The sequence below is a fragment of the Vicia villosa genome, unplaced genomic scaffold, assembly GCF_029867415.1.
Source record: "Vicia villosa cultivar HV-30 ecotype Madison, WI unplaced genomic scaffold, Vvil1.0 ctg.002678F_1_1, whole genome shotgun sequence".
Classification (NCBI taxonomy): Eukaryota; Viridiplantae; Streptophyta; class Magnoliopsida; order Fabales; family Fabaceae; genus Vicia; species Vicia villosa.
Window position 1 is genome coordinate 227820 of NW_026706000.1, and position 18780 is coordinate 246599.

The 18780-nt window shown below is 33.3% G+C and overlaps 1 long non-coding RNA gene across 1 annotated transcript; it reads left to right on the top strand.

Moving 5' to 3' along the window:
• Positions 1–205: 205 nt before the first annotated feature.
• LOC131639512 (uncharacterized) lies at positions 206–2621 on the top strand. Its single transcript, XR_009294980.1, has 7 exons — positions 206–455; positions 618–752; positions 887–940; positions 1236–1314; positions 1586–1623; positions 1903–2097; positions 2217–2621. It is a non-coding gene; the product is annotated as an uncharacterized LOC131639512 (long non-coding RNA).
• Positions 2622–18780: the final 16159 nt, after the last annotated feature.

Consider the following 18780-nt stretch of genomic DNA (forward strand, 5'->3'; position numbering starts at 1 on the left):
ATTAAATCAAGTGAACTTTGAATCAAAAATCTTGTCGTCCATCAACTATCAATCAAGCCATTATTAGAAGATACCACCATACTCCCAAATATACCCTTTTTTTCATTTAAAAATTACAAAGTAAAAAGGTTAAATTTGTCTTTTCATAAACAACACAATATTCCAACCTTTCATCTAATCTCATTTTGCCACCTGTAATATTCATTGGACAAACGAATGTGAATCACAACCTTTCACTTCTCCCACTCTCTCTATTTTCTCTCTTCTCGTCCCTCTTCTCCTCTGATTTTTCCCAATCTCTTCTTATATTCTCTTTCAAACCCTAACAATGCTGCAGCTTCTTATGGCCACCACACATCCGCCGACGCCGTCTCTCTTTCTGGTGGCCATCAAAACGCGAAGCACAGTCACTCCGCCGTGCGGGACCAAACAACAACCATTCAGATCCAACACGGGTATTTCTCTTTTCCTTTCTCTATAGTGATTTTAGGGTTTTTTTTCCTAATCCTTTTTGTTCTGATTTTCCATTTTAGGGTTTGCCATAAAAAAACAGGTTTTATTGCTTATTTCCTTATGCATCGGTTGATTTTAACTCGCAAGTCATTACTGTAAAACAGATATTCATACCTTGGTGTTTCAACTGTGAGGACACTAGCAAGCAAGTAGAGAAGCTGGGAAAGCACTACAAAGGATCGAGTAATCTACTATTTTCAAGGATAAATGCTTCCGTAAATGAACATCCAAAACTGCAAGTAAGTGTCATTAAAAGTTCCGCCGTCTCGGTTTTATTTTATTTAATGATAAACAAAACACTGAATAATATTGATCGCTAATATGGTTGATGTTTATGTTAACTGAAAGTGAGTTTAACTCTTTAATATTTCAGGTGAATGACTTTCCGACACTTTTACTTTACAAAGCAAGTGATAAGATGAATCCGGTAATTACTTATCAGCACTCTGATTTCAATGAAAGAATTTTAATTAGTATGATTACCCCGATTCTATAACGAAACCTTTGATTACGAGAGATAGTTCATTTGCCGAATGATCACAATTTACCACACAATACATTATCATTACATGATCTATTATGATAGAAGATCAAGTCCTTTTCCACATATGAGACCATTACACCACCTGCATAAGGATAACTTAACATGCCATCTTTGCATTTATAATCATTACTTGATCCCAAGAGTTTATTTATGACTGTAACTTTCTTCTATTATTTAGAGATAACTTTGATGAGCGGGAACGAGACATGCCTCATGCTATCAATGTGACAGCAGCTGAGTAGGAGGCAATTGGAAGGGTATATATTTTTACAAAGTCTGAATTTGCCCTTTTCATTTAAATTGATTTCCCATATGTACTGATTCATTTTTGCTATTTGGATGTTTATCGTTCAAAAATATGGGAAGTCTTTATGGAAATGTTAGATTTGAATGAACTGCAAGTTTATAATTTTTTGAAAATTTGTTGTTCAACACAAGTGATGCCTTTTATGAAAGTATATGGTATTTCTTAGTTATATCGATTCGACAAGCTGTTCTGAAAACTTGATTTTCTTATAACCAATGCAGTTGCTGGCACCTCCACCCATCCCAGGACTTTTAGACAGGTTTTCTTCTGCCTCATATTCCATCTTTTATTTATGCTATTGACATGCATGCACCAGTGTGATCAATTGCATTGGCTATAAGCTTATTATTATTGTGCATACTGGAGAATTCTGATTACTATTTCTAAATCTGTCAAATTTGTAGAATTCTGATTATATTACTTGATGTTTTTAAAATTAAATCAAACAACAATTACCAACTTATTGCTGTGTTGTGTTGTGTATTAACCTTATTTTGATTTCCTGTAACCTAAAATACTGTGTTTTCATTTTGTGTAGTCAATCCTCCATTGTCATGCTTAATACGGATGAACACGTTTACAAAAGGATCGAGGAATACTTTAAATGATTCCAGCATACTTCAAATGTGGCCGCCGTGCAAACTTCAAATGTTCCTTCCGCGCAATGTCCAAATGTTGCTGGCGTGCAAACTCCAAATTTCGCTGCAGGGCAACAACTACAGTCAACCAGAATGTAGCCGATTACTATTTCTAAATCTGTCAAAATTTGTAGAATTGTGATTATATTACTTGCTGTTTTTAAAATTAAATCAAATAGAATTACCAACTTATTGTTGTGTTGTGTATTAACAGATCCAAAATACTGAATTAAGCATGTCTCAAACAAGCTCTACTAACATGACATCGAAGAGGGATGCTAACGCCATCGGATTTGATGAAACTTCTCCGATTAAGTATCTAACACCCCTGAATTTAGTCACTAAAGTGAAACACATGAAGAAGGCATGACATGGAACATCAAATGTGGCTTCCAACTCATTTTGTGCATCCTGGATTTATGCAGTTGACATTACTTTTGTAATTTTTATTTTCAAGTTACTAAGACATATGTGAAAAACATTATTGCTTCCTTTTGCTCATCATTTGCTATGCATGATGAAAAGCTTACACTAAGGCTGTTTGTATTTTGATACATTCTCTCAAATTATTGACATTTGTTATCTGACATTCTGTGTTCAAGAAAAATAACAAAATCTTTATACTTGCTGTCAAAACTTTTCATTGTGTGTTTTAGAAAATGGTTTACTCTTGAAGTGTGCAAAAGAAATGACATTTGCACGTAGACAAAAATTGGTTTTATTCTAAAAACCAGCTGAGCAAAATAAATGGTTTACATTTGTAGGTAAACATATATTTAACCCCATACTAAGCAGCAATGTTAATGTATCTATAATCATCCTGCACTAAAAAATGGTACTGTATTATTTCATATTTAAAAAAAATATATAATATAGTATTATTCATGAAAGAAGAATATATATAATGATATAGTATTAGACATAATTGCTAGCTTGTGAACCAAATTTCCATGTGCCGAATCCAATAGCAGGTATGCTATGTCCACTCAAAAGATTAAATGAATGTGTCTATGGTTCACGTGGCTTAATTGTTTTTGCCATTTTTTCATTTTTTCTTAAGATAGTGTTCATTTGTTTCTTATGATGAATCATATGATGATGATATAATAGAATTATAACAGAAGACTCATTCTTAAGTAGTGTTCATTTTTTCTTCACTTTAATTTATAATAATTATTTTCATTATTATGGACATTTGTGCACTGACATTGTGTGTTTAAGGAAGTGCAAGTGCTTAAAAATCTAAAACTCATTGGATAGGGGCAGCATGGATGGTTGAATGGGTTCCGCAGGAGAGGATCTATTTTGTGAAATTAGAGATCAAGGTTTATGAATTTTAATTTTTTTTAACAATTTAATTTTAAAACTGGAAGACTAAAATCTCATTCTAAATTTGAACCAAAATAATATTACAACAATGTATAAAATTATTAATTAAAAATCTAAAAATTTTAAAATGTTAAATAAATTAAAGTATAAATATGAAAGATTAAAATATGATTTCAAAAGTCAAATGAGTTTATTAAATAAATATTATACAAAATTATGATATATTAATATTATATAGTACATTTTATAAGTATTTACAAAAATATAGTACAATCTGCATCCAAAATTGCAAATCTGTCACTTTCATGTCCAGACAAGAGATGATTTTTGATATAATATAGCATACATAGGTCTACAAAACCCTTTAGTTTGGAACCACTTGGTTATCATCCAACTTTTGCCTTATTTTTTCTCTTATTACATTACTTTTACTTATGTCATTTCAAACTTACTCATCTTGGCAAATTTTAGGATACAGTCATCTATTGGTGGTAAACTTACAAATTTGACAAAATTTGCATCTTATACATTACTTGAATATCTAAATACAATTTCCATTTCAATTTCATAATATTACATCTTCTATTATTTGTTCGTCCTAACGTCATTTTATTTTCTTGTAGGTTCTTCCATTTCACTTTTTGCCTTCTTATTTCACTTATTATTTTGATATAATATGATTTGTAAACTTATTGATTAATACTCAATTCTTCAAAATTCAAATATTTTTGTTTTTTTTTTTACTTTTATTCATGTTATTCATATCATTCAAATAATGCTATACTAATTTTTGTATACCCGTGCGGAAGCACGGATATGTTACTAGTTAATTATATAATATCGTCTTTAAAACATTGCTAAAAATACAACTTCCCTATGGTGGCCAAAAATCAGCTGACCCTGGCTAAATGCAATGTGTCTAAAGTAGCCACAATGTTTCAAAGTTTTAGCGTGGTCCCAATTACCTTCTCCTTGCTAGCTAAGTAAATTGACTAATTGTATCATATGATATGATAACACCAAATAGACAAAAGTATATAGGGATGAATTTTCAAAATTAATTAAACGGTCCCAAATATATTCTCCTTGTTCACCAAGCAATTTGACTAACATTGTATTTGACTAAGCTTTTTACTATTATCCTCGAATCCTACCAAGTTATTTACCTTATTTCAATCCTTGCATACACTTTTTTGATGGCTTTGATTTCATCTTTCTTTAGTTGCTTTGGCCTCTCCTCAAACTCATCCTCTCAAGTGTCTAATTAAGATGAAAAATCATCTCAAACAAAAACTTCATCTTTAGAAAAATCAAAGAGAGCTCCAATTGTAGTTTCTTATTTTCCTGTTAACTCTATTCTCTCACGCTTATAATTTTATTCTGCATCTATTCAAAATGTTCTATCAACCTTTTTGTGATTTGTAAAGATCAATATTGTAGTCTCATATTATTTAGTTAAATTTACAATTTGTTTCACTATTTACATATTGTTGCCCAGTTCTTCTTCCAAACTTCTACTCAAACATCCAATCAAATAAAATTGGATGCAAGCCTCGATTGAAAACAATTTATTTGCAACTTATACTTATCAACACCAGATCATAAAATAAATTCACTTTTGCTAAATGAACTCGACGAATAAATTTAGAATTTAAGTTAGGTCCATTGATTTCTCAGTTGATATAATTAATATCAAAATTGAATATAATGTTAAATCACTCGACTGTAAGCTGTTTTTCGAATAAATTACATATATTGCATGAATAAAAACATAGTAATTAAAATGCAATAAAGAAAAAAAAGTCCAGAAATTTAATATATATATATATATATATATATATATATATATATATATATATATATATATATATATATATATATATATATATATATATATATATATAATGTATGGAAAAACATACATCATTCATTTCATGTACTGGAAAAACATACATCATTCATTTCATGTACTAAATTCGAGATTGTTATTCTTTTTGTACAGGATTGTATGATATATATTTTTGAACAGGTTTGATCGAATGGAAAATGAAACGATCTTAATATTGGAATTTTCAAGTTATTATAGAAAAACAGTAAAATAATTTGTTAGTGTGTAAGGCACTTTGAGTGAGAAGAGAATGAGAGAGAAAAGAATAAGGATGGCTTAATTATTGAATGCTTAACTACTTTAAGAGTCTCAAATATGATTAGTGTGTAAAGAAAAATCAATTCTCTTGCCAGTCACGTCTCCTCCTCTCCCATATATATTCCATCTTGTTTCATCTCACTCTTCATCCATAGTTGTGTTATCATTAAAAAATCCTTCTCAAATTTGTTTCCTTCATGGATTCAAAAACCTTTGTTGGAAATAAAGATCTCTGGGGGGTCATTCATGAAGTTCGTCCGAAATTTTCTAGTTTAAAGATTGCAGGTTTTAACATGTCCTTGAGCATTCTTGTTCAGGGTTAATCTGGTTACTTTGCAATGCTGTATGGACCAATTTATCCAAATATCTAGTTAAAGATTTTTGGAAAAATGTTTGTGTGAGCAATCATGGTCAATTAATATGATCGGATGTTTTTGGTTACCCCATTGTCATCACTCCTACATCAATTAATGAAGCTATAAGTTGTTTCGATACTGGTGGTATCATTGTGGAGAAATTAAGCCTCAAGTATATATTTATTGAGAAGTTTACCTCTATCCATGACGTGTCCTCATCCAGATATGAGCCCACAAATCCACCAAAGCTTCTTCCATTTGCAAAGGTTTGGTTTAAACTGCTTCTAACCAATTTTCGTCCTCGAAGAGATAATCTGAACATTCTGTCTCACGAAGATAGACTCTTCATCTACTTTCTGCTTTCTGATGTTAAGGTTAACTTGCCCCAAACCATGTGCAACTATATGAAGGAGTCTGTTGCTGTCTCTAGAAGCAAATATAAGTCTTTCATACCTTTTGGTAGACTTCTGTCCGAACTCCTCTCTAAGGCAGAAATAATTAGTTTTGTTCGGATGGTTGAACCAGAAGATGCTCTTGAAAAAGTCGGTTGTGAAGTCTTTGAAACATAAGTTGTCTTGATGTTTGTAATCTTTTGTGTTTCTTTGTTTTTCTGAGTTCTTTATGTTTATCTTATATTTTCGGAGTCTTGTTTATACTCTTTTATCAATCATCAATGAAATTTTTTTTGGGTATTTCTTTCGTGTTTATTAGAAAAATGCTTAATAATTAAAATTCAACAGCATTTCTAAACTTTTTGAATATGACAAAAAAGGTGGGGGAAATAGTGATGATTTTGATTCATATATACTTCTATAAATCTCATTGATTACATGTTTTTCTAAAATATTATATATGCAATGAGTTTTTAGAATGAGTTCCAGGAACACGTTAAATATAGAAAATGGATTAAGTTCAGATAAATAATCAAATTAAGAATTTCAGGTGTTCAGAAATTTCTGATCAATTAAGTTCTGATAAATCCAGTTCTGATAAACAACACGCTCTGATAATGCTCTGATAATTCAAGAACTGATAAGTAGAGTATATACTAAAACAGGCTTTGTCCAAGTTAACAAGGCTATTATATCCTTTATCTGACTCAAGGGGCCTTGTTTATCTCAAGCGAACATTTTCCCTATCTAACTGTGATATTTTTATGATATAACCTTGTAAAATTGTGTCATCAAAATACATGGTTTTGTCATCATCAAAAAGGGAGATATTTTTAAAACTATATTTTGATTCTGCATTTAATCTCTAGTTTTGATGATAACAATAGATATATTTTATATGTAACAATTTTGTACTCTAATAGTTTCTTAAGTATACAAATATGATATTTTGTTTGATTATGGATAGTCATTTGGAAAGATCATCAGAATTAGGGCCGACATGCTTTAGAAAAAACTATTACATCCATTTCTAAAGAAACATCAACAGTTGAGAATAATGTTGAATGTTTGCTAGAAAAGGAGTTCCATGTGTTTCTTAAATAAGCTACCACTTCATATTACAAGTCAAGATTTCCAAGTCAGATAAGCTTCTTCTTCCAGCTCAAAAATCAAGATTTGTTGTTCAGATGAGCTTTTGCTTTTAGCATTGAAGACAAGGTTCTGACTCTGAAGACTGATATTCTTGGAATATTCACCTTACATGATCTATTTTGTACTACTCACTACTTCAGATCAGAAGTATATCATTTAGAAGAAAAGATCATAAACTTGCACAAGAAGATAATGGTACAATATATAGTACAATACCATTTTCACTATGGTGCAAACGTATGTACGACCCAAGGAATTTGTGTGCTCTTTGCCTCCCACGATCTACATATTATTGTTATCGTTGCTGGAATTGAAATTGATGTTTTTTCCTTCTCAACGGTCTAATTTTTGAGGCTATATAAAGGAGCTCTATCTCTTGAAGAAATTTTGCTGAACAACATTGAATATATTAACGTGAAAGAGAAACAAGAGAAGAAAACTTAAGAGCTCCTGTGCAAAATTGTCACAAAGAGAAATATTCATTTCAAGAGAATCTCAAACATAAAGAGTTCTTGCCCCTTATTTGTGTAAACATTTGTTCTTAAACTTTGTTTCATTTGCTTATCTAGAAGCACTATTTGTAAACATTTTCTATTGTAAATGTTTTGAGATTTGTTTTTCCTCAAGTGATTAGGTGTGAGTCTATATACTTGAGAGGGATAAGATGTCTTTCTAGACTCTTAGACGCTTGTTTGTAGTCTTTCAAGATTAGTGGATGAAGTCCTTTTTGAAGGCGAAATCACCTTGGCGGGTGGATAAGATTAGCCATGTTTAAGGTGAACTTGTATAAACTGAAAGTGTCACTTTTTCTTCTTGACTTGTCTATCTTGATTGTTTGAGGGAATAACTTTTCTAGCAGAAAGTTTTTTAAAACCCAATTCAAATCCCCCTTTCTTATGTTTTTTTCAATCTTCATATTCAAAATTGAAATTCATTGGCTTTTCGTATGATGGTTGGACAGGTTGTGTAGAAACTCAAATATCTATTTTTGGCCAATGTTTCTTCAATGGAAAGTCACTCATTTCTTAGTGCACAGAGAAGAAATTAATTGTCACAAGATTCTCGTGTGTGGCTGAGTATCAATCTCTTATAGGTGTAACATGGGAATTAGCTAGTCTATCTCCATAATGATCTCTAAGTGGATTGCTACAAACCACCTTTTATTTATTGTGAAAATCTCAACGTGATACGCAGTACAACCAATCCTTCCTTTCATGAAATAACAAAACATTTTGAGATTGATTACACATTGTTCTTAAAAAATTACATTACAATGTACTCAAGCTCCTTCCTATTTCCTTGAAATACCATCTTGCTAACTTCTTCATTAAATCATTTATACGTTAGCTATTACATATCATCTACTATCTGAAGGTAACAGATCAAACTACTCTCTTCTCTGATATATATTGACTTGCAAAGGATTTGTTGCAAAAGTGAAAAATAGGTTACAAAGAGAGGGTCTTTATATAGAGACCAGGGAAACATAAATAGACATAACATTTAATGATTAACTATTTCCTATGAAAGTTTGTCTGCCCTAGAGAATCTGTCTTTTGGCTTTCCAAGACTGCATTTAAATTTATCCAACAAAACTCCCCCATAAATTAAATGCTCCTTCGATCAATTAGTCCCAGCATTATCTTGCCTCTGTCGAATATCTCCTTCGACAATGGTTTTGTGAAAATATCTGTAGCTTGATCCTTGCTTGCCACATGCTTCAGTTCGACGCTTCCATTTTTCACATGTTCTCGAATGAAATGAAAATGTACGTCGATGTGTTTACTTCTTTCATGATTCATTGGATTCTTCGCCAGTTCGATTGCTGATTTGTTGTCGACTTGTACTATGGTTGCATTTTCCTGCTTCTGCTCTAACTCACATAACAATCTTCTAAGCCATATAGCATGGCATACACACCATGATGCAGCCACGTATTCTGCTTCGCATGTTGACAGTGTTACAATTGGTTGCTTCCTTGAGAGCCATGTGAAAGCAGTGTTTCCCATAAAGAATACATATCCTGATGTACTTTTTCGATCGTCTATATCTCCACACCAATCGCTGTCGGAGTAACCTGTTAGCTTGTATTCTTCTGCTTTTGAGTAAAACATTCCAAGTGACACAGTTCCTTGGATATAACGAAGAATTCTCTTCAAAGCTTTCCAGTGTGAGTGAACTGGTTCTTCCATAAATCGACTCAAGATTCCGACACTTAGAGAAAGATCTGGTCTAGTACATGTGAGATATCGAAGACTTCCGACCAAGCTTCGAAGTTTGTTTGCTTCGACACGTTCCCCCCCATCAAATTTTGAAAGCTTGGCTCCTGGCTCCATTGGTGTCGAGATTGGATTGCAACCTTCCATTTTGAACCTCTTCAGAATGTCCTTTGCATATTTTTCTTGTGAGACAAAAATTCCAGTTTCTTCTTGTCGAACTTCCAGACCAAGAAAGAAGCTCATTCGACCTAAGTCCGTCATTTCAAATTCTCGTGTCATTCGACCTTTGAATTCTTCGATCATTTGATCACTGTTGCCCAGGAAAATCAAGTCGTCGACATAGAGTGCAACGAGCAGTATATCTCCTTTATACTTCTTTACATATAGGGCATGTTCGTAAGGACATTGTTGGAAACCATTCCTTTTGAAGTAAGTATCAATACGTGTATTCCATGCACGAGGTGCCTGCTTTAATCCATAAAGTGCTTTCTTGAGTCTTAGCACTTTTCCTTCGCTTCCGTCTTTCATGTATCCTGGTGGTTGTTCGACATAGACTTCTTCTTCGAGCACACCATTCAAAAATGCTGATTTGACATCCATTTGAAATATTGGCCATTTGAGCTGAGCAACTTGAGAAATCAGCAGTCGAATTGTCTCCATTCTTGCAACTGGTGCGAATACTTCGTCATAATCTATTCCTTCCTTCTGCCTATATCCTTTTGCCACAAGTCGCGCCTTGTACCTTTCGACTTTTCCTTGAGCATTCATCTTTTTCTTAAACACCCACTTCACACTAATGGTTCGACTTCCTTTTGGTAACTCTGCTAGTTCCCAAGTTTTGTTGTGTTCGATAGCTTTAATTTCTTCGTCCATGGCATTCTTCCACTTCTCATCTCTCCATGCTTCTTCGAAACTAATGTTTTCAGAATCTGCCAGTAGACACATAAGATGTACTTCTTCTGTATTATCATACAACTCTTGCAAGCTTCTCATTCTGGGCTGTGAGGATTCGTCTTCACTGTCAGAGTATTCAAACCTTGGTAATTGATTTTGGGTTGTTGGTATACCGAATGAGGGTTCTTCAGTTTCGACTATGTCTTCTGTCGAATTGTTCCAGTCCCACCTACTTGTTTCATTCACTCGAACATCTCTACTTACTACCACCTTTTTGTTTATGGGGTCGAATAACCTGTATCCTTTTGTTTTCTCATCATACCCAATTAATATATATTTCTGACTCTTGTCTTCAAGCTTCGTTCTTCGTTGATCTGGTACATGTGCATAAGCAACACTACCAAATACTTTAAAATGAGATACAGTCGGTTTCTGTCCACTCCACGCTTCTTGCGGTGTTCGATCTCCCAACTTTGAATGCGGACATCTATTTTGAACATAGATTGAGCATTGCACAGCTTCTGCCCAAAATTCCTTCGACATGTTCTTACTTTTGAGTATTGAACGAACCATGTCAAGGACTCTTCGTTTTTTCCTTTCAGCAACCCCATTTTGTTGAGGTGAGTATGCTGCAGTTAGAAATCTCCTTATACCCTGCTCCTCGCAATACTTCATGAAAGCTGTCGAAGTATATTCTCCTCCTTTGTCAGAACGAAGTGCTTTGATGTGTCGATCAGTCGATTTTTCAACCATTACCTTGAACCTTTTGAATGCTTCGAATGCTTCAGATTTTTCTCTCAGGAAGTAGACCCAAGTCTTTCTTGAGAAATCATCGATGAAGGAAATGAAATACTTCTTGCCACTAAAGGATTCTGGAGTGATTGGTCCACAGATATCAGTGTGAATTAATTCAAGGATGTGCTTAGCATGATATTCTGCCTTCTTTTGAAAAGAAGTTCTCGTCTGCTTGCCAAAAACACAATTTTCACAGAATTTTCCTTCAAACTCCATGTTAGGCAATCCATGTACCATGTTTCTTCCCGCTAATCTCTTTAACCCAGCATGATGTAAGTGACCAAAACGTAGATGCCACAGAGTTGCTTGGTCTTCAGTGTCGATTTTCAAACATTTTCCTCGAACGCTTCTCAGATTCAGCTTGTACATTCGATTCCTTCCCATCTCAACTTGAGCAATTTGGTGCCCTGATTTGTCCTTCAAATGCAGTATTCGATCCTTCATAGAATATCCCTTCTCTGTAAGTTGCCCCAGACTTAGAATATTTGCTTTTAAATCTGGTACATAATAAACATCTTGTATTTTTCCAGGTACGTTGTCTTTCTGCAAATAACAAATTGTTCCTTTGCCTTCGACCTTTACCTTCGACACATCTCCAAAAGATACATGACCATCTTCAATTTTCTTTATTTCTTTGAATAGATGTTTGTGACCACACATATGATTACTTGCTCCTGAGTCAAGGTACCATATAGTGTCATCTTCTGTGTTTGCCTCCTTTTGGGTCATTAATAGGAATCCTTCGTTTGATTCTGTTTCTAGTGCGAAATTTGTTGTCTCTTCGACTTTCCTCCTGAATCGACAGTCTTTTGCAAGGTGTCCCCCTTTTCCACAATTGTAGCAACTGTATGAGTTGCAATCCTTCGCAAAATGTCCATGTTTATTGCATTTGTAGCATTCGATGTTGGAGTTCGACCTGCCACCTTTATGACCACGTCCTCGACCACGCCAATTTTGTTGACTTGCCCGTCCTCTTTCGAAATTGTTGTTCTGATAGCTTCGACCACCATCTCGACCTCTATGACCACGTCCTCGACCACGCTAGTTTTGAGATAAAAGTGCCCTTTCATCTCTAGTGGATTCCTTTGTCTGTTCTGCATTATCAAGTGTCTCCTCCTTCTTTTGTATTTTGCGTTGTTCGTGTGCCTCAAGTGAAACAGCTACTTCTTCGACAGTGATTGTCGCAAGGTCCTTCGACTCCTCTATTGCACATACTATATTTTCGAATTTTTCAGTCAAAGATCTTAAAATCTTTTCGACAACTCGAGCATCGGTCATTGCTTCTCCATTTCGTTTCAGTTGATTTACAACTGTTTGCACACGCGTGATGTAGTCCGACACGGACTCCGTCTCCTTCATCTTCATCCTTTCTAATTCTCCTCGAAGAGTTTGCAAACGAACTTGCTTGACTCTATTTGCTCCTCTGAACGCCGTCTCTAGTGTATCCCACGCTTGCTTCGAAGTAGTTGAACCAGCAATCTTCTCAAAACTAGATTCGTCTACTGCTCTAAACAACATGTATAATGCCATTTTGTCTTTCGACCGCGTCTCTTTCAACGCCTTGTTCTGGGCTGCTGTTTTTCCCGTCGTGGTTTCTGGTTCTTCAAACCCTTCTTCTACAACCTCCCACACATCTAACGATCCAAGCAGCGCCTTCATCTGAATGCTCCAGTTCTCATAGTTTGATTTTGACAGTTGCGGCAATGGCATCTGGTTCATCATGTTTGCCATGCGCTCTGATACCAATTTGAAGGTAACAGATCAAACTACTCTCTTCTCTGATATATATTGACTTGCAAAGGATTTGTTGCAAAAGTGAAAAATAGGTTACAAAGAGAGGGTCTTTATATAGAGACCAGGGAAACATAAATAGACATAACATTTAATGATTAACTATTTCCTATGAAAGTTTGTCTGCCCTAGAGAATCTGTCTTTTGGCTTTCCAAGACTGCATTTAAATTTATCCAACACTATCTAAGTTGGGAATGATTAATATCTGACTTCTACTTATGTCGGATATCAGATCAGAGATAGTCATTCCTCTAAGTTAGTTAGAAGTGTGATCAATAACTTGTTACACAAGAAACTAAATTGTTAATAATTAATTATAGTGATTATAGTTTCTAATTCAAAGAATATTCTATTTTTTATAAGACAATAATCATTTGTATAACTTTTAATGGAACAAGTCATATTTCTCAATAAAGATGATAAGACCACGACTAATTCCTCCCCATGTCAAGTTTCATACATTCAATAAGCACATAAAAAGACAAAGGAAACAACATCGTAACTTCGAATACATAATTAACATGTGTCTAAAGCAGCCACATGAGAATATTTTCAAACAACTAATGTGGTCCCATTACGTTCTCCTTCTTCCTTAAGTAAATAGACTAATATTCTTTCTTCCATAACTTTTTATTCTTATTATATCCTATGATATGATAACATTATAAATAGACTAAATACCTCATTTCAATCCACAAATCAAACAACTCCACTTCAATTTCTAGCCACACTTCAAACTTGGTTTCCTTCTTCCTTTGCCTTTTTGATGGCTTTGATTTCATCTTTCTTCAATTGTTTTGGCCTCTCCTCAAACTCATCCTCTCAAGTTTCTGATTATGATGAAAAACCATCTCAAACAAAAACTTCATCTTTAGAGAAACTAAAGATTAAAGAAAAATCAAAGGGAGCTCCAATTGTTGTTTCTTATTTTCCTATTGGCTCTAATTTCTCACGGTTATAGTATTACTATGCATATATCAAAAAGTGTAAAATCAACATTTATTTATTCTTTGGAGTTTGATTTTATTTTATTTTATTTTTCTTATTTTTATAAGAAAAATATGTGATTTGTAAAGAATTAGTATTGTAGTCTCATACTATTTATTTTTTAATACAATTAGAAATTTATTTCATTATTAATATGTTGTTGAGTTTTTCTTCCAAACTTTTACTCATACAATAAAAAAATTAAATTGGATGCAAGCTTTATGTGAAATCTAAATAATTGTATTAAAGTGGTTATCATAAAATATTAGTTGGAATTTTAACTACAAATGTCATTAAAATAATTGTTTATCATAAAATTGAAATGATATCAAGACTTTCTCGTTGAAAATCTGTTGTTTAATTTCGTTTGGAAGAATAATGAGTGGAACAAAGAATATTAATTCAAAAAATGCTGTAACTTCTTCTCTTTTGACTCATTAATTTAAGAATTTTTCTTTACCCACCTCCCTATGGGGGAAACCCCCAGCAAAATCCCAAAACTGCCCCTGCTTCGGAGATGCATCTCCGAAGTTTTTTTTTTTTTGTTTTTTTTTTAGTTCGGAAATGCATCTCCGAAAACATCAAAACTTTGATGTTTTCGGAGATTCATTTCCGAACTAAAAAAAATTCAAAATCCGTGCATATTTTCGGAAGTTCATTTCCGAAACTGTTGCTGCATATACAAATTTCCCTCCTTCACTTTTTCATCATTTTTCTCCAAAAACTTATCAAAACCCTCTCTAAACCCTATCAATCTCCATCAATTTTTCGCCCTAAAAGCAAGTTTCAAACCGTTGATCACGTTAAAGGGGGCATAGAAAGCTACAATTTCAGGTAAACATCTCTCATTTTATCCCCTATTTCACTACATTGATTCAACAAATTTATGCTGAAAACTGATATGGTTCGGAAGTTCATTTCCGAAATATATTACCTAACAAATTTCGGAAATGAACTTCCGAAACATGCCCTGGCAGTTTAAAAAAAAAACAGTTTTGGCCAATTTTGCTAATTTTTGCATTTGCTAGGTATGGTGCATCCGGACAACATTGTGCAAGACGATGGAGTATTAAATCCGGAAATTGTCAACGTTAATAACGATCCGGTTATTGACGCTACTCCTATGATCAATGCGGTCGATGTTAGGCAACATTTTACAAATGATCGGAGCTTCGTTAGTCGAGAACAATTGATTGATTGGGTTCGAAACGAAGCTAGTAAACTTGGATTTGGAATTGTCATTTTAAGGTCGGACAACGGAAATAGTAGGCGGAAAGCTTTCGTTGTTTTGAATTGCGAACGTGGTGGGACAAATCACCCCGTGGATCTCTTTATTTGCTTCAAAACAAGTAGGCTCGGTCAACGGAAATAGGTATTCTCCATATTAGTAGGGGATCTTCTCAATTGAAAGATCCCCTAATTTCGACTTGAGACGACGAGAAAGAAAGTATCTATTTTATTTCATTTTTCAGTTAAACCAATCGTTCATTATTGGAACATATACTAACAACCATCTCGTCTGGGAAAAGCCATTTTTTTCTCAACAATGTCTTTGTGAGTTGAGCCAATAGGGTTCCGTTAGATAGAAACAGATTTGATAAATATTGATACCTCTCGTATAGAGTATTAGAACGAAACAATTCATTAGACATTAAGTTCACACCTTTTGAGATCAAGAACGACGAAGACTTAGCGGTTATGTGGACAACGTTCGACCGATTTTCTTCGAAAGGCCCGATCGAGTTGGACGCCAAACTTCAAAGATCGGCGGACGACGTTATCAAAATGTTGACTCATCCCCACCTACCCGTGTTCAACAATATGTAACTTTGATTTTCAGTAATATTATCGTTGTAATCTTCACCCGATTAAATAAAGCGAATCGTTGTTATTTTTCATTTTGCTTCTGTCCAGACATAACTTCGGAAGTGCATTTCCGAATTCCATCATGGGGGGTGCGCTCGGAGATGAACTTCCGAAACACCACATTTTCTGAAAATTTAACTTTATTTCGGAGATGCATCTCCGAAATCAATTTTTTATATTAAAAAAAACACTTTTTCGGAAGTTCATTTCCGAAAACACCTTTTTTGCAAAAAAAAGTACCGTTTCGGAAATGAACTTCCGAAACAAGGGGTAGTGTGGTAAATTCACTAGGGGTGGGCAAGAAGGTTAGGAGGTGGCTAAAGAAATTCTCTAATCTAATAATATATTGCTTTTTACATAACTGCAATTTTTGTAAGCTTAACTGCATAAGCATGCAAATTGCAAACCATGCATGTGAACATCTTAAACATGTAAGCCTCTACACTGAAAGTTAGAGCTTCTCATTTGTTGTTAGCTATGTAGTGAATTTATGTATCTTTCACAAAACTCAATAGATTAGGATGTGGACTCCTCCTACTTATGAGCACAGACTACATAGCATAGAGTCTCTCCTAACCCGACAGTATAATTATTATTTTATATGTATATCATTTTAACAAAATTAATAAAATTAACAAAATTATTTAGTACTAATATTTTGGATTTGTCAAGACTTCAAAATTTAATGTTGGTCTAAATATTAATCTATAAATTCTAATTCAATTAATGGGACACTTTTATTCAGATTAACTCATTGAATTTATTATATTTAATAAAATCAACTAATATACTAGTATCCATGCGGATGCATGGATAACACACAGTACTGTCTGAATACACGGATAACTAGACCAAAATTATTGTAAATGCACGGGTAATGTAGGAGTACACATGTGAATGCACGGAAAACAAGACCAAAATTATTGTGAATGCACGGGTAATATAGAAGTACATTTGTGAGAGCACGAGTAACCACGTCAAAATTATTGTGAACGCATGGGTAGTACAAGAGTACCGTCTGAATACACGGGTAATCATGTCAAAATCAGTGTGAACGCACATGTGTCTACTATATATTATTAATTTGATATTTTTTAATTTCAAATATAATAATTTTTACTATGATATATAAATAATTAAAATATATTACTGATGTCTTTCTTTTAAATATTTGAAAATTGTTACACTTTTGTTTTTATTTAGAAAATATGTCTTTCATTGAAATATTTATCTATGATTAACTTATATATTTATCTTTGAGTACTTTTTTTTATTTTTTACAATTAAATTTAAACATTTTCTATTTTATTTGAATTTCAAAACCAGACTGGTGACAAATTCGTGGTTCACATTAGTACTTGTGCGGGTGCACGGATATCCCGCTAGTATTCAATGAAAATGATAAGCGGAAAAATATGATGACTTCGAATACATATTTAGCGGTGGTGTTAGCCTAGGCAAACAATTTTTTGCCCACCATGGAAAAATTGCAGTTTTTATATGCACTAGTAGGAAAATCAAGTCATTTTAAAATAATAATATTATTAAAGATACTTTATTTTAACCAAACCGATTAACAAACCCAAACCAAATAACAAATCCAGATTCAACATCGTCTTAATTTGTATTTGAAAATCTAGATTTTTCATCCATCTTCTTCGTCTTCAATTACTTCACTTCCTTCTTCATCTTCAATTTTTTCATTTTCTTTAATTTCTTCTTCCAAACCCGAAGTCAGAGTAGAATAACAACACCAACAAATTCAACAACATAAAATCATCATCATCTTTGTTATTAAACAATCCCAAAGTCTTTATTCTCCAAATTTTGTTTACTTTTAAGAAATATTCATATCTAAAATTGTTATTTGATGTTTATATATTTGATTTTTTAGATCTGGGATTTTCTAAATATGAGTTATACTAAGATCTATAAATATCAAATAACAATTTTAGATTTGAGATGAACAAGTAGTGAATTCAATGACTGTAACACGACATTGCAAGATCGAGCAACATCTGAGATTAATCTCTTTTATTTTTCTAGATTTGTTGAATCATTTTGTTTTCACTATAGTGAATAAGGGCTTTAAAAGCGCTTATTTTGGGCTTTAAGAGCGCTTTAAAGCGTTGCCGTAGGTAACGACAGCGCTTTTGAAACTCCAAAAGCGCTCTCGTAGCCCCCCTATAGCAGCGCTTTCTCCAGAAAAGTGCTCTCTTATCCCCCCTATAGCAGCGCTTTTTCCAGAAGAGCGCTCTCGTAGCCCCCTATAGCAGTGCTTTTTTCAGAAAAGCGCTCTCGTAGCCTCCCCTATAAGAGCGCTTTTATCCAAAAAGCGCTCTCGTACCCCCCTATAGCAGCGCTTTTCCAGAAGCGCTTTCGTAGGTTGCTCTTTTTTTATTTTTTATCTTAGGCAGCGCTTTTAGTTATAAAGCGCTTTAGTAGGTGGCCCTTTAAGAGCGTTTTTTAAAAGCGCTGTCGTTGCTAAATGATATATTTTAAAGTGCAACTTGTAATTTAAGCCTTCCAGTACGACCTGTAATTTATATTTATTTTCTACTTGTAATATTTTCGACCAGTAATATATTTTCAACGTGTAATATATTTTCGACCTGTAATATATTTTCGACCATATGTAGGACAATATATATATATATATATATATATATATATATTTGGATATTCTAATGGTATTATATTAGTGTATATATATATATATATATATATATATATATATATATATATATATATATATATATATATATATATATACATCATTATAGTTCAATTCACATGTAACTAACTCATGTCAAACAAACTAAATCAGTAACATCAACAATATTATACTTC